Source organism: Coregonus clupeaformis, chromosome 30 (assembly GCF_020615455.1).
Source record: "Coregonus clupeaformis isolate EN_2021a chromosome 30, ASM2061545v1, whole genome shotgun sequence".
Classification (NCBI taxonomy): domain Eukaryota; kingdom Metazoa; phylum Chordata; class Actinopteri; order Salmoniformes; family Salmonidae; genus Coregonus; species Coregonus clupeaformis.
Window position 1 is genome coordinate 10,965,314 of NC_059221.1, and position 17,251 is coordinate 10,982,564.

General features: G+C 42.1%; 1 protein-coding gene across 1 annotated transcript in view; it reads left to right on the top strand.

Annotated features, from left to right (window-relative positions):
* The first annotated feature begins 861 nt into the window (after positions 1–861).
* The window catches only part of LOC121545918 (plexin-B1-like), a 76,441-nt gene continuing 60,051 nt past the window's right edge, over positions 862–17,251 (top strand). Inside the window, exon 1 of the mRNA XM_045209423.1 lies at positions 862–1,101. The gene's annotated coding sequence lies outside the window, so the exon portion shown is untranslated. The remainder of the gene's footprint in view (positions 1,102–17,251) is intronic.

Here is a 17,251-nt window from a genome sequence, read left to right on the forward strand (position 1 = left end):
ATTTTGAAATTTTGCCATTGGCTTTGATACTCTGATTGGTTAGAAATGATCCCATCACTGATGACTTTATTTTGTACAACACCCCCCATTTTGACATGTGGTGATGTCAAAATTAGGGGTGTTATACAGAATTAGACTTAGATAATGGCAGTCTCAGACTGAAGTATGTAGCAAAACATAGAGCAGCAGAAGAATTCAGTTTGAGTCTTCAGACAACAAATTAAGTGGAATATACAATGACAACACAACACAAAAACACATAAGTAGGCAAAAACGTCTCCTACACAAGTAAAGAATGAAAGAAATGCAATACAATTATGAGTGGTAATCAAATCTGTATAGTTTTTTTCTCGTCTCGCCACGTTAGGTTATGTTTCGTGTAACTGTACTTTCAGTCCCACTGGCAACCACCAGAGGAGGCTCATATCACATAGGCCTACATACAGATTTTGAGGGAGGATGTCGTGATGCTGTCAATTAATGTCCTCTTGTGTTACCACCTGAAACTGTGAATTCATACCGTTCTTTGTTGTTTATAACTAAATATGTCTGTAGTGGTGACACTGGGGATACGCCTACGTATGGGAATTTGCTAAATCATTTTAAAACGTATATAATTAAATTAGGATAAAAATAATCCATTATTTAAAGTATTTACTTGTTTTTGTGAAAGTTCGACGATGTCATAAATGTATTGCGCTTCTTGCTTGTCTGAAAGCAATTGCGTTTCCACAAAATAAGTTGCCCACTCCCAGCTATGCCTAAAAAGAAATCCGCCACTCAGCTCGAGCTTGTTCGTTGTCGTAACTGTACATCTGAACTCGTGCGCAAAGCCAAGCGGCTTGTCAGCTGTGGGGATCCTCAAAGACAACGAATGTACCATATTACAACTGACAAAGTGCAGCTCGGTAAAATAATAGGAAGGGGCAGTTGAGTAAAACAAACCCACGTTTTTAGAATAACTTGTCAAACAATTAGCATTTGGATTAGCTGGAGATAACGGTCCTCCATTTGGACGGAGAACAGACACTTTTCTCTCGCTAAAACGCGGGGGAGCTCTAATCGAGGACTCCGTGACATCGCATCGCTTGACTTTTTAAGGTAAGAATACAGTTTGATTTGAGTGCCTTTTAAACAAAAAGTTACTCAAAGTTGTTTTTAGTGCCTAATAAACATTATAACCTAGAGGATTTTTTTGTTGTTGAAAATTCAGACTACGTTGAATGAAACAAACTACGGCCTAGAGCAGCTGGTGGTTTCAAATGTAACCTAGTTCCATTGATTTTTAAGATGGGAAGGTGCAACGGTTGTTAAGTTACGTTGTTGCAGTACTTTCAAGTCAAATGTAATATCACTTCATAAATCTTTGTCCATGAGCCTTTTGTTAAACGTTTTTAACACAACCATGCACAGATGGAAGGTATTCTTTAAATAGAAAAGGTGTATGGGGATGTATTATATGTAATTGCTCAGTGGAAACAGCTGTGTCTAGTGTAAATTATTCCACTTGGGGTCGTTGTTCAAGTTGTCTAGGCATAGACAATCAAAGGACATGTTTTGTTTGTGTATTTTCTGTCTATCATTTGGCAATTATCAGACTAACTGTTGATGTACCCCCACCACTTTTTGGCATTATGCAAGTAAGGTTGCCAGCGTGCCATTCTCCTTCTCCCATATGTGGGGATTGATGAGATGATGATCCAGCTGACACAGTTGGGCTCCACTGTCACCTGATATAGATACTGTAACTGGATGTGATGTTTCAAATGCCATTTTCACCTGCTGTCATAATATTTTGGATACAGACAGACACATCCTCTTCCTAACTGTCTAAACCTGTTGTTCCCCCTTTGAAATTAGCATACAACTTGCCATTGGCAAAATCTGTTGAATTTGGACATATCTATATGTTTGCCTTGGAGTGATTATGAAAAAGTTTGCTCTTGTTATAATTTTTTTTTACGGGGGCTACAATAATAGCATAACAGTGGAAGTGTATAAAAAAAAAAGCCACTCCCTTTTCTTCCTACTGCAGGAAATTATTGTGTAATATTCCAACTTTATTCCTGCAGTGGCCGATGTTTATAAAGGATCACATGCTATGTTTTCAGCTGTGGTCAGGCTAGGAGAGGCATTGTCTAAAATCCCCCCAAAAATCCTGTTTTGCACTTAATAAACCCTATTGAGATGGTGCTTTCATTTTTCCCCACCCCAGTCTGTTTTCACTTTCCTACCTTCTGTAGGTAATCCACAAGTGCAATAAACAAAACCAGAGTAATCTTTCTTTGATTTTTATATATTTTTGTATACCAAAGGACAACCTTTTTCTAAGTGTATTGGCTGATCAGATGTCATTTCATTACGTTGGATTAGGGTTTTGATTATCCAGCATCTTACCCTAGCCCAGTAACATCGTTACAAGAAGTCTTTGTAGTAAAATGGCCATGGGCATGACCTTTGAGCATTTGCACTCTTTCACTTGTTTTGCTGTTCAAAACCCAGACGGACATTCTTGAATAGCAGGCCATCTGCTATTCCAAGTGCTTTTTCCATGAGCACAATATCACATTACCCTCAGATCACTTTGCAATAGAGTGGGGAATGTGATTTGTTGGCAAGGGGGAATACAGTCTCATTTCCAGTAGTATGTCTTCAACACAATGTCTGGTAAAAGGCTTTTACATTTGTGTGCGTGGCTACCACCAAGACCATCTTTGCTTCCGCTAAAAACCCTGCCATCTGATTGGTTGAGACTTGTGGGCTCACTTTCCTTGGCTGGCAAAGACACCACCTGGGATTACTCTGATTTGGATTGATGTGTGCTTTCGCTCATGTCTTAACATTGTCTGACTATTTGGCCCATGGGCCTATTTCAAGTTTGCAGGTAACAGGAATTAACTTGCCGGCCTCCAGTCACCCCTAGCCGACCTCCGCCCGGTACCCCGCCCTGAACCCCGCCCTGTACCCCGCCCTGTACCCCGCCCTGAACCTTAGTCACTGTTAGTAGCCGGCTACCACCCTGTACTCTACTCTGCACCTTAGAGACTGCTGCCCTATGTACTTAGTCATTGAACACTGGTCACTTTAATAATGTTTACATACTGTTTTACCCACTTCAAATGTATATACTGTATTCTAATCAAGGCTCATCCTAAATAACTACTGCTGTACACACCTTTTCTATTCATATACTGTCCATTCATACCATTATATACATGTGTATATATATATATATGTATATTCCGGAGTCTGACATTGCTCGTTCTGATATTTTTGAGATTTGTGTATTGTTATATACTGTTAGGTATTACTGCACTGTGGGAGCTAGAAACATAAGCATTCGCTGCACCTGTGATAACATCTGCAAAATATGTGTTTGAGACAAATACAATTTGATTTGAAAATATCAAACGTTGAAGGCACTAGGACCTCTCAGGCAGACAAAATAAAAAAACGTCAACAGCAGCTGCCAATCAGTCTTGCTTTGTGACTGATGCTTTCTATAAAAAGCCATTTTTACAAGCAATAGGAGGGAGGCTGTCATCTACAGGATATATAGACTTGATTGATAAGTCAAACGTTAAAGGGATACTTCAGGATTTTGGCAATGAGGCCCTGTATCTTCTTCCCCAGCCTCAGATGAACTTGTGGATACCATTTTTATGTCTCTGCATGCATTTTGAAGGAAGTTCAAGTTTTAATGTCACATGCACAAGTACAGTGAAATGCCTTTCTTGGAAACTCAAAGCCCAACAATGCAATAATCAATAACAATGTATTACTAGAAAAAAAAATCCTTGGGGATAGAAGCTGTTCAAGAGCCTGTTGGTGTCAGACTTGGGTGGTTGGGGTCTTTGATGATTTTGCGGGCATTCTTTTCACACCGTCTGATATAGAAGTCCTGGATGGCAGGGAGCTTGGCCCCAGTAATGTACTGGGCTTTCCGCACAACCCGCTGTAGCACTATACGATCGAGGGCGGTGCTATTGCCATACCAAGCAGTGATGCAGCCAGTCAATATGTTCTCAGTGGTACAGCTGTAGAACCTTTTCAGGATGCCAAACTTTTTCAACTTCCTGAGGGGGAAGAGGCCTTCTTCACGACTGTGCGTGTGTGTTTGGACCATTTTAAGTCTTAAGTGATTTGGACACAGAGGAACTTGAAGCTGTCTACCTGCTCCACTGCCACCCCGTGGATGGGGTGTGCTCACTCCCCTGTTTCCTGTAGTCCACGATCAGCTCCTTGGTCTTGCTGACGTTGAGGGAGAGGTTGTTGCTCCGGCACCACACTGTCAGGTCACTGACCTCCAACCTGTAGGCTGCCTCCTCGTCGCCGGTGATCAGGCCTACCACCGTCGTGTTGTCAGCGAACTTGATAATGGTGTTGGAGTCGTGCGTGGCCACACAGTCGTGGGTGAACAGGGAGTACAGGAGGGGACTAAGCACACACTCCTGTGGGGCCCCCGTGTTGAGGGTCAGCGTGGTGGTGATGTTGCCTACCCTCACCACCTGGGGTCAGCCCATCAGGAAGTCCAGGATCCAGTTGCAGAGGGAGGTGTTCAGACCCAGAGTCCTAAGCTTGGTGATGCGCTTGGAGGGGATAATGGTGTTGAACGCTGAGCTGTAGTCAATGAACAGCATTCTCACATAGGTATTCCTCTTATCTAGATGGGTGAGGGCAGTGTGGAGAGCAATTGAGATTGCATCATCTATGGATCTGTTGGGCCAGTATGCAAATTGGAGTGGATCTAGGGTGGCTCGATGTTATTTTTGTCAAAGCGTGCATAAAATGCATTGAGTTCATCTGGTAGAGAGGCATCGTTGGGCAGATCACGGTTGGGTCTACCTTTGTAATCCGTAATAGACTGTATCCCCTGCCTCATGCGGTGGGCATCGGAGGCTGTGTAATATGATTCCACCTTATTCCTATATTGTCCTTTTGCTCGTTTGATGACTCTGCGGAGGTCATAGCGGCCTTCTTGTACTTATTCCTGTCTTCAGCTGTAGCATCAGGGTTGTCTGCGATTAGCTCTGTGTGTGGTAGCATTGCTCTTTAGTTTAGTGCCAACCTCAGTGTTAATCCAGGGCTTTTTATTAGGGAGCAGCGAACCCTCACCATGGGTACAATGTCGCCGATGAATTTTCGAATTAAGCCGGTTGCTAACTAGTGCTAGCGCAATTGCTAACTATTGTGCGGACGCTAGTTAGCATTGGCTCGCGAAACTACCTCTAACTTCCTTCATACTGGACACAGAGACAAATGGTATCCACAAGTTCATCTGACTCTGGGGAAGTAGATAAAGGGCCTCATTGCCAAAATCCGGAAGTAATCCTTTAATGATGTAGGCGAACCCTTTTGCTTTAATCAACATGAGAACAAGCTGACAGAGGGGTGATTTGTAGGCACCTTTGAAACAGGATGCTCACTGTATGAGTAGGGGGTTTCCCAGAGTGACAGTTGCAGCAAGTAATAAAAAGTAACTGCTCACGTAATGTAACATGAGCATTAATGGAATTTAGGGATTTTTTTGGCTCTGGCCAGCTGGTCTAGCCATTTCTCCTCATCCTTTTCTGACTGGTTGTGTAGACCTGTATTCTAGGCCCCAGAGACGAAGTCTATTGACATCTTGGATTGGTGAAGATCCCAAACCACAGTCTCAGTTCAGCATGGCAAAGGGGATTGAGACTTGTCTTCCTCTGTAGCAACAGTAGATGTACCTAAAGTAATTATTCTCACAGTGGAACAAACACTAGCCTAGATGACAGAGACTTGACAATAGGGAGAGAGCGAGTCAAAGAACTCCAAGCATATCTAGACAGAATGACACATCTTATACTAATCTCCTTAAAAATATATTCTAGAGTGTTTGGGGAGAAGATGGGCATCTTGAGGTTGGGGGGGATGGGTGGAAGATCTGAGAGGTCAAGGATTGGAAAGAGGTATTTGGGGCATCCACCCCATCAGTCACTCTAGTAGCAGCTGCTCTGCCCTCATGGTGCATTCTTGTGCTGTGGGGTGTGGTTTTACGATCTGCTGGGGTGTGGGAGGTTGACAAGGGGGCACCAACCAGGGGGCACCACTCTGGACATACTGCTCAGAACATCATACTGAGAAAATGTTCTAATGGCCCATCTTTCATAATTTGATAGTTACATATGTCCACCACAATGTGACTATGACGAACATACTGTACAACCTACTGTTTTGGTAATTACATCTGTCAGCCAGACCTGCAGCTCGATGCACTGCACAGGGTGACTGTTGCTGTATGCAGATATCAGAAGCTGTCGACTCCCTGACTGCTCTGCATTACATCACGAAGCCCACCCAGGATGGAGTGTTCATTAGCTAATGCTAACACATGTGAAAGCCGTGCATAGTTTTCCTTCTTTTTAGGTAAAAGGGTCTCTCTTTATGCCCTTATCTGCTTTCATGTCTCCCCTCTCTTTCTTGCAAGTCACTGTGTGGAAGTTGGAACACACGCCGGCTGCTGAGCCTGCTCTGAGGCTGTGCCCATTTGATTTGGCTTCCTAATAAATACCCCTTTTCATTAGTGGTAAGCAGCTTCTGTGTTGTGCTTACCAATGATAAGCTTTTCCATATCCTGACTAAGCTAGGGACAGTGCTGATGTCCATTGCCCTCAATAGGGTCTGGTGGACTGGGGTTGAAGATGAGCACTGTCTGGAGACCAAGTTACTGCCTTTTTAAAAGTTTTTTTCCCTGGCCTTTGGAAACTGGTCATTTTAGAGCCTGAGGAAACAAGGCTGGACACAGCAAACACCAACAGCTGTCAGATAGGTTAACAGAACATTGTTCTGCAAAACAATATTCCCATGGGCTGTTTTTCCACTCAATTTGGGTGTCATCACATTCTATGCTGTTTGAAGGCAGTTCAAGTTCTATAGTGAATGTCAATTGATAATGTCCCTACGATCCACCTTGACACTTGAAATGTATTAAAAAAATGTAATTTAATTTTAAGTGTTGTAGTCTGCTCTATCATAGCTCTGCAGTCCCATGGGAAGCCCCAGATATGGAGGGTGTGGTTATTGTGCCGTAACATGGCAACCTCCCTCCCTCTGGACACTTGCCTGTGAGCCCAGCTCAGCTATGCAAGTTATCTCAATCACAGTTGTTAGCATTCCCTTGCTAAACGACATGCCAGTAGAACCTTGTGGTCCCAACTGGAACTTGACATGACTGACAAATGGTGTTTATGCAGTATGGCATCAAATGTTCACATGATAAATGATAAATTATTGCACAAGTAATGACTTAAACCAGCCTATGATCAATAAATTGTGAAAAAGAGTCTGTTTTCTTTTTTTGGGGGGGTGGGGGAATTGATTGATTAAACAAACCTCCAAGCATTTATCCCTCTGCCAATCGAGTTAATTGATATGGGATTACTGTACTTGAACAGAAGGGTGTATTGCGAAGTCAGCTTGGCTTCTCACAATTTCTGTTTCTCATCTTTATTAGCAGTTAAGGGGATTTGGAGAGAGTCTGGGTAGATCCTAGATAGGGGATCGCTTTGATCTCCTTTACCTCAGACAATGATATTGAGGAAGAGGAAATATGCACTGTAAACATAGGCTAAGGACCATGGTCATGTTTCTTTACTCCATCTCTTTCCCCTTCCCATGTCTAACTGCCTGAAGCACATTGACGGTTCTGTTAGATCCTCCTCATCAATGATGTGCCCTGTGGCTCAATATCGGAATAAAATGCTAATATTCAAATTAACTTTCTGCCTTGCTTCTCCTAAGTTGTTTTGAAGGTTTGTTTCAGTATCGTCATAGGAGTTGCTATTTCGATTCTCAATAGTTTCTTGTTTGGATGTTAGTTAAATCCTTGCCCCTTGTCCCTTGATTTAAGGAAAATGCTAAAGAAGAGTAATTCATAAAAGTTGAACTCAGCCTTGACTTTAAAGATTAGACCGTAATGACACAGGGCTGGCCTCCCAGTCTTGATGCGTAGCCCAATACGCTATGCAAGTGACACGTTCCTACGTCATACTTCCGTGTTCATGTCCCTGGTCTTTTGAATGGGCTTGACGATGATCTCATCAATTTCATGTAAACACGGTCATATAATATACCAATGATGTTCTTGTTTGTGTATGAATTTACTTCTGCCAGATGCCTTTCATAAGGTTTTGGCGCTGAAGCCATTGCGCTACATTTCTGCCTATTGAAGACCATTTAAAAAGCCTACAAAAGTAAAAAAACTGAAAGGCTACTTGCCGCGTCATTTGCATAGCGTGTATGTCCCAAACTGGTTACCGTCTCTAGGACATTTGGTTCACCAATAACTGAATGGCGTGCCAGTTTGTTTAGACATTTAGAAGGGGAACAACTCAGCAACGAGGAAAGCAAGATAAAGCACAAATATTTTGTTTATTTGAATTAACCATGCTTTGAACGATGTTGACCATAGGTCTCAGTCAAAGGCAAGTAATTGGCTTCACAAAACATTCCCTTTTGATATCAAAATAATGATGGTTGTTCTGAAATGTCCACATAGATATTAGCATTATTGTCCCTGGTCTGTTTAACAATATCTATGTAATGCACATGAATGTGCAGTAATGGCGTGTGTTCAGAGACCAAACCAGAGCCATTATGGTAGAGCGGATGTTACGAGATGCTTGTACTTAAATTGACAATAATACCTTCAAATCTAAGATTTAGATCTTAATCCCAATACAGAAGCTCACAGTATCTTGATCCTAAAATTCAAGATGCTTGTTTAATGTTTACCGGATGTCATTAAATTGATTATTCAACTAAAGTTACATTTCTCATATTGCTAGTAGGCCTATTATACCTTAGACAAAAACTATTCCATAGAAGTAACATTCTGCATTATATTTAGCCTTTTCTTCAAGTTGTGTTAAAGGTTAGTTTAGTCGCTCAGACAGTGGTGAATAAGGAGATGCTGAGTCCTTTTCTTTGCAGACAGATTTATCCGGATGGTTGTATTGAAAGAGAGGAAAACATTTAAAGAGATGTTTTGACCACTACAAGCGACTCTGTAGGCCTACAGCCAATTCAATCAGGTCTCGGTAACACAAACATTTCTGTGCGCTTGTGTACATACATTTGCATTATGTTCTGTATGCATTGCCTGTCATTTGATCCCTGAGAGGCTTGTCTGTCTATGTATGCCTCTGTCCAGGGATCTACTCAGTGACAGCACCTTCATTCATCAGTCTACCCTTTATTGTAAAGACTTCTTGGGGACACTTGAGCGGAAGTCAAGTTGTGGGAGTGGGGTAAAGAAACAAGAAGGAGATTGTTGTGTTTTTCTAATTAGGTAGCTAGGTCTAGATAAAAAACTCATTTTCCTTAGAACCTACAGTACAGTATTAGAGTAGTCCATACAATCTTTGTGTGGAGGAAGTGAGACAAACAGATCCTTATGCTCAGTCTACAGTCGTGGTCAAAAGTTTTGACAATGACACAAATACTAATTTTCACAAGGTCTGCTGCCTCAGTTTTGATGATGGCAATTTACATATACTCCAGAATGACATGAAAAGTGATCAGATGAATTGCAATTAATTGCAAAGTCCCTCTTTGCCATGAAAATGAACTTAATCCCCCAAAAACGTTTCCACTGCATTTCAGCCCTGCCACAAAAGGACCAGCTGCCATCATGTCAGTGATTCTCTCGTTAACACAGGTGAGAGTGTTGACGAGGACAAGGCTGGAGATCACTCTGTCATGCTGATTGAGTTAGAATAACAGACTGGAAGCTTGAAATCATTGTTCTTCCTCTGTAAACCATGGTTACCTGCAAGGAAACACGTGCCGTCATCATTGTTTTGCACAAAAAGGGCTTCATAGGCAAGGATATTGCTGCTAGTAAGATTGCACCTAAATCAACCATTTATCGGATCATCAAGAACTTCAAGGAGAGAGGTTCAATTGTTGTGAAGAAGGCGTCAGGGCGCCCAAGAAAGTCCAGCAAGCACCAGGACCGTCTCCTAAAGTTGATTCAGCTGCAGGATCGGGGCACCACCAGTGCAGAGCTTGCTCAGGAATGGCAGCAGACAGGTGTGAGTGCATCTGCACGCACAGTGAGGCGAATACTTTTGGTGGATGGCCTGGTGTCAAGAAGGGCAGCGAGGAAGCCACATCTCTCCAGGAAAAACATCAGGGACATACTGATATTCTGCAAAAGGTACAGGGATTGGACTGCTGAGGACTGGGGTAAAGTCATTTTCTCTGACGAATCCCCTTTCCGATTGTTTGGGGCATCCGGAAAACACCTTGTTCGGAGAAGACAAGGTGAGCGCTACCATCAGTCCTGTGTCATGCCAACAGTAAAGCATCCTGAGACCATTCATGTGTGGGGTTGCTTCTCAGCCAAGGGAGTGGGCTGCCATCAGTCAGGATGTGGCCCAGAAGTTAATTGACAGCATGCCAGGGCGGATTGCAGAGGTCTTGAAAAAGAAGGGTCAACACTGCAAATATTGACTCTTTGCATAAACTTAATGTAATTGTCAATAAATGCCTTTGACACTTATGGAATGCTTGTAATTATACTTCAGTATACCATAGTAACATCTGACAAAAATATCTCATAACACTGAAGCAGCGAACTTTGTGAAGACCAATACTTGTCATTCTCAAAATATTTGACCACGACTGTAATTGAGCCTCTCTCCTCTCTCTCTGTCATTGTTCAGTCACAGCTTTGCTGCTTGCTTTTCCATGTATACTGAACAAAAATATGAACGCAACATGTCAAGTGCTGGTCCCATTTTCATGAGCTGAAATAAATCATCTCAGAAAAGCTTATATTTCTTACATTTTGTGCACATCCCTGTTAGAGAGCATTTCTCCTTTGTCAAGATAATCCATCCACCTGACAGGTTTGGCATATCAAGAAGCTGATTTAAACAGCATGATCATTACACATGTGCACCTTGTGCTGGGGACGATAAAAGGCCACCCTAAAATGTGCAGTTTTGTCACACAACACAATGCCACAGATGTCTCATGTTTTGAGGGAGTGTGCAATTTTATTTTTATTTTATTTCACCTTTATTTAACCAGGTAAGCCAGTTGAGAACAAGTTCTCATTTACAACTGCGACCTGGCCAAGATAAAGCAAATTGGCATGCTGACTGCAGGAATGTCCACCAGAGCTGTTGCCAGATAATTTAATGTTAATGTATCTACCATAAGCCGCCTCCAACGTTGTTTTAGAGAGTTTGGCAGTACGTCCAACCGGCCTCACAACCGCAGACCACCTGTAACCATGCCAGCCCAGGACCTCCACACGCGGGATCGTCTGAGACTGGCCACCCGGAGTAGCTAATGAAACTGTGGGTTTGCACAACCAAATAATTTCTGCACAAACTGTAGTCCTCACCAGGGTCTTGACCTGACTACAGTTCAGCGTTGTAATCGAATTCAGTGGGCACGCTGGAGAAGTGTGGTCTTCATGGGTGAATCCCAGTTTCAACTGTATTGGGCAGTATGGCATCGTGTGGGCGAGCGGTTTGCTGATGTCAACTTTGTGAATAGAGTGCCCCATGGTGGCGGTGGGGTTATGGTATGGGCAGGCATAAGCTACGGACAATGAACAGAATTGCATTGTATCGATGGCAATTATTAATGCACAGAGATACCGTGATGAGATCATGAGGCCCATTGTCGTGCCATTCATCCGCCACCATCACCACGTTTTAGCATGATAATGCATGACCCCATGTCGCAAGGATCTGTACACAATTCCTGGAAGCTGAAAATGTCCCAGTTCTTCCATGGCCTGCATACTCACCAGACATGTCACCCATTGAGCATGTTTGGGATGTTCTGGATCGACGTGTACGACAGCATGTTCCAGTTTCTGCCAATATCCAGCAACTTCGCGCAGCCATTGAAGAGGAGTGGGACAAAATTCCACAGGCCACAATCAACAGCCTGATCAACTCTATGCGAAGGAGATATGTCGCACTACATGAGGCAAACGGTGGTCACACCAGATACTGACTGGTTTTCTGATCCACGCACCCAACCAGTCATGTGAAATCCATAGATGAGGGCCTAATTTATTTATTTCAATCAGTAAAATCTGTTTAAATTGTTGCATTTCTATTTTTGTTCAGTGTAGAACTTGGCATCGCTACAACTCTCTCTGGTGATCCAGCAAAATACTCCAGGGACCTTATCCCTGTCAGCTCTCATCTGCAACATTGTGTTGTCTGTGAGGATGTTTTTATGGGTCAAACTTTGAGTTGTTTGCAATAACGTAAGTGATTAGTTGGAAAACATCCATGTCAATGAAAAGACAATGTCCTATGTGTTTTCGCTTTTTGAGACTCGCAATTGTGTGCGTTATTTACCTTTCTAATTGCTGCTGTTTAGAAAGAGGCTAGCCTCAAACCATCAATTTGGGTTTAAGATGACAGCATTTGACGCTTTTTACTGTTTTTACTTAGCACAATAATTATATAGGCTTACTACCACAACACTACTAAAGACTGGAGTAGGCATTTTAAGTCTGATTTAAAATGCATGTGTCTTGGCCTGTCCTCTTGATGTATAGTAATGTTGTCTGGATGCTTCAGGGCTTTATGACGTTGGAAATGTGATCCAAGGACATAATAAAGTGGACTGCATCTGCTCGTCTTCATATACCTCTGTAATTATACCTATCATTGAGTGCAACTGGTTATTAAAATGTCAATTGAATCAGCAGTTCAACTTCATCTAAATACACTGAACAAAAATATAAACGCAACATGTAATGTGTTGGTCCCATGTTTCATGAGCTGAAATAAAATATCCTAGACGTTTTCCATACGCACAAGAAACATATTTCTCTCAAATTTTGTGCACAAATTTGTTTACATCCCTGTTAGTGAGCATTTCTCCTTTGCCAAGATAATCCATCCACCTGACGTGTGGCATATCAAGAAGGTGATTAAACAGCATGATCATTACACAGGTGCACCTTGTGCTGGGGACAATAAAAGGCCACTCTAAAATGTGGGGTTATGGTATGGGCAGGCATAAGCTACGGACAAAGAACACAATTACATTTTATCGATGGCAATTTAAATGAACAGAAATACAGTGACGAGATCCTGATGCCCATTGTGAGGCCCGTTTATTTTAAAGTATCTGTTACCAACAGATGCATATCTGTATTCCCAGTCATGTGAAATCCATAGATAAGGGCCTAATGAATTTATTTCAATTGACTTATTTCCTCATATGAACTGTAACTCAGTAAAATCTTTGAAATTGTTGCATGTTGCGTTTATATTTTTGTTCAGTATATTTCAAATACCTCAATTACTTTGACATACATTCAAAGTATTTATTCTGATTTAATATTTTATTTGAAAAGACAAGTAGTTTAATATTTTAATGTATTTGGAAATACACTTGAAGTATTTGAATAACTAAAATACACAAAAAATACACTCAAATACACTCAAATATACAAAGTATTTTAAATACCAGATACTCAAATACACATGTTTGAACCCAGGTCTGATTCTACAACATTTTAACTCAAGTGTTTCCATATCACTTTGAGGCAGCACTAATTTCACACATGGTAACAGATTTCACTTTGAACTTTTCCACAGTTTGCTGCTAATCACCATTTTTAGACATTACATTTTGGAGATGTCTGACGTTAGCAAACATGGCAAAGTGGAGCCTATTGGACAAGCATAGCTTGTTGCCAGACGCCTCAAACAAATCAGATTTTCTGTAGTACTGTACATGCCGACGCTGTAGCTTGCATGCATTGTGACTACACAGTAGCTCCATACAATCCATCCATTGTGGCAACAGTCTGCTAACCAGGAGGAGTGTTCCCTCAGTGTTTATACAGATGAGCCTCCCCACATCGCGCTCCCTACAAGCCGCCCTGGCAGCATATTGTTTTAATATCTCGCTTTCAGCTACATGTGTAATGGCAATTTGAGAAGGAGCATGTCCCACACGGTGGCTGTGTTTTCATTTGGGCGCTCCAGGGCATGCAGTGGCCTCTCCTCTCTCTTCTGTTCTGAGACGTGCTGCAGTCTGACCAGGTCTGTTTGTCCAGCTGCTGGATTACCCCCCCCCATCTCCCCCTCCGCATTCTCTCTTCCTCTATCCTCTCACTCTTTTTAAATACACGTGCACGCACACACACACATTCATGTGCGCACACACTCACTCAATCACACACTGAGTCTTCCAATCGGCCTTTGTCATGACAAAGATGAGTTCCGTTTTCCCCCTTCACTCAGTGGCATGTCCAAAGGCCATGTCTGTCTGTCTCGGTCCTTCTCCTCTCTCTCTTTGTATCTTTCCTTTTCCGGTGTGTGCAGTTTGACCCTGGTTGCCCTTGACACATGTGCCTCTAAAGGCTGAACCAATCAATATGGCTCTCAGGGTCCAGTGTCAGATGTCTCCGCTCACTAATTAAATTCAATATTTCAGCTTATGCATGAATAGAGGGGCTATAGGCTAATGTGCAGCATTGTTGTTTTGATTTTGACTTTTTGGTTTGTGGACATCAGAAACAGTAGGCCTAAGCTATTTCTAGAATGTCTCCAACTCAATCCCAAAAAGTGATAGAATAATTTTTTCGGAGCCTGAATGTTCCTGACCTGTGAACAGAGGGAATATGTTCATTTTAATTCCGAGAGGGAAAACCCTCAGAGAGCCCAAAGCAGAGTCAGGCGGTGTCAGAGGAAGGCCCTAAAAATGGTTAAACTCCAGCCACCCAAGTAATAGACTGTTCTGTCTGCTACAGCACGGCAAGCGGTACCGATGCACCAAGTCTGGAACCAACAGGACTCTGAATAGATTCTACCCCCAAGCCATAATAGTGAGTCTTTGTAGATATTTGGTTGAACTATTTAAGTATCTGCATTGACCCTTTTTGCACTAACTATTTTGACTCGTCACATACACTGCTGCTACTGTTGATCTCTCCTGTTGCCTAGTCACTTTATTCCTAGTGATATGTGCATATCTACCTGAATTACCTCATACACCTGCACATGGACTCTGTACTGGTAACCTGTGTATATAGCCAAGTTATCGTTACTCATTGTTTATTTATTACTACTTTTATTATTATGTGTTATTACTTTTCTATTATTGCTCTATTTTCCTTCTCCGCATTGTTGGGAAGGGCCCGTAAGTATTTCACTGTTAGTCTACACAAATACAAAAATGTTTTTGATTTGAACCCTGCTCTTCGTAGGACTATGGGGGTGGTGGGTAGGGGTGTGAAGGGTAGCTAGCTGGCTTAATGACTGTGAGAACCAGTCAGAGCTCTCAGGCTGTCTTCTGCCTCAAAGGCCTCAGCACAGATCCCTGGGCTCAGGTTGGTATCTCCACGCCTGAGAGAAGAAGAAGCACATGTTGGCCCTATTATTTATAGCTATAGTATGGCATTAAACAGTCCCTCCAAGATTCTGCCATCTGAATAAAATCAACAATTCCCTGCAAGTAATTGTGTAAATTTTTTTGGTGGTATTTTACCCCCCTTTTCTCCCCAACTTCGATCTGGCGAAGGTGGAGTCATGCGTCCTCCAAAACATGACCCACCTAACCGCGGTCCTATACACCCGCCAGCTTAACCCGGAAGCCAGCCGTGCGCACCAATGTGTCGGAGGAAACACTGTTCAACTGGCGACCGGGGTCAGCCCAGTCAAAAGTTTGGACACAACTACTCATTCAAGGGTTTTTCTTTATTTTTACTATTTTTTACATTGTAGAATAATAGTGAAGACACTGAAATATCACATATGGAATCATGTAGTAACCAGAAAAGTGTTAAACAAAACAAAATATATTTTATGTTTGAGATTCTTTAAAATAGCCACCCATTGCCTTGATGACAGCTTTACACACTTGGCATTCTCTCAACCAGCTTCACCTGGAATGCTTTTCCAACAGTCTTGAAGGAGTTCCCACATATGTTGAGCACTTGTTGGCTGTTTTTCCTTCACTCTGCCGTCCGACTCATCCCAAACCATCTCAATTGGGTTGAGGTCAGGGGATTGTGGAGGCCAGGTCATCTGATGCAGCACTCCATCACTCTCCTTCTTGGTAAAATAGCCCTTACACAGCCTGGAGGTGTGTTGGGTCATTTGTCCTGTTGAAAAACTAATGATAGTCCCACTAAGTGCAAACCAGATGGGATGCTGTATCGCTGCAGAATGCTGTGGTACCATGCTGTTTAAGTGTGCCTTGAATTCTAAATAAATCACAGACAGTGTCACCAGCAAAGCACCATCACACCTCCTCCTCCAACCACACATGCGGAGATCATCCATTCACCTACTCTGTGTCTCACAAAGACACTGCGGTTGGAACCAAAGATCTCAAATTTGGACTCATCAGACCAAAGGACAGATTTCCATCGGTCTAATGTCCATTGCGCGTGTTTCTTGGCCCAAACAAGTCTCTTCTTCTTATGGGTGTCCTTTTTTAATAGTGTTTTCTTTGCAGCAATTCGACCATGAAGGCCTGATTCACGCAGTCTCCTCTGAACTGTTGATGTTGAGATGTGTCTGTTACTTGAACTCTGTGAAGCATTTATTTGGGGTGCAATTTCTGAGGCTGGTAACTAATTAACATATCCTCTGCAACAGAGGTAACTCTGGGTCTTCCTTTCCTGTGGCGGTCCTCATGAGAGACAGTTTCATCATAGGGCTTGATGGTTTTTACGACTGCACTTGAAGAAACTTTAAAAGTTCTTGAAATTTTCCGTATTGACTGACCTTCATTTCTTAAAGTAATGATGGACTGTCGTTTGTCTTTTCTTATTTGAGCTGTTCTTGTCATAATATGGACTTGGTCTTTTACCAAATAGGGCTATCTTCTGTATACCCCCCCTACCTTGTCACAACACAACTGATTGGCTCAAACGCATTAAGAAGGAAAGAAATTTCACAAATTAACTTTTAACAAGGCACATATGTTAATTGAAATGCATTCCAGGTGACTACCTCATGAAGCTGGTTGAGAGAATGCTAAGAGTGTGCAAAGCTGTCATCAAGGCAAAGGGTGGCTATTTGAAGAATCTAAAATGTAAAATAAATTTTGATTTGTTTAACAATTTTTTGGTTACTACATGATTCCGTATGTGATATTTCATAGTTTTGATGTCTTCACTATTATTCTACAATGTAGACAATAGTAAAAATAAAGAAAAACCCTTGAATGAGTAGGTGTGTCCAAACTTTTCACTGGGTACTGTATATTCATTTAGATT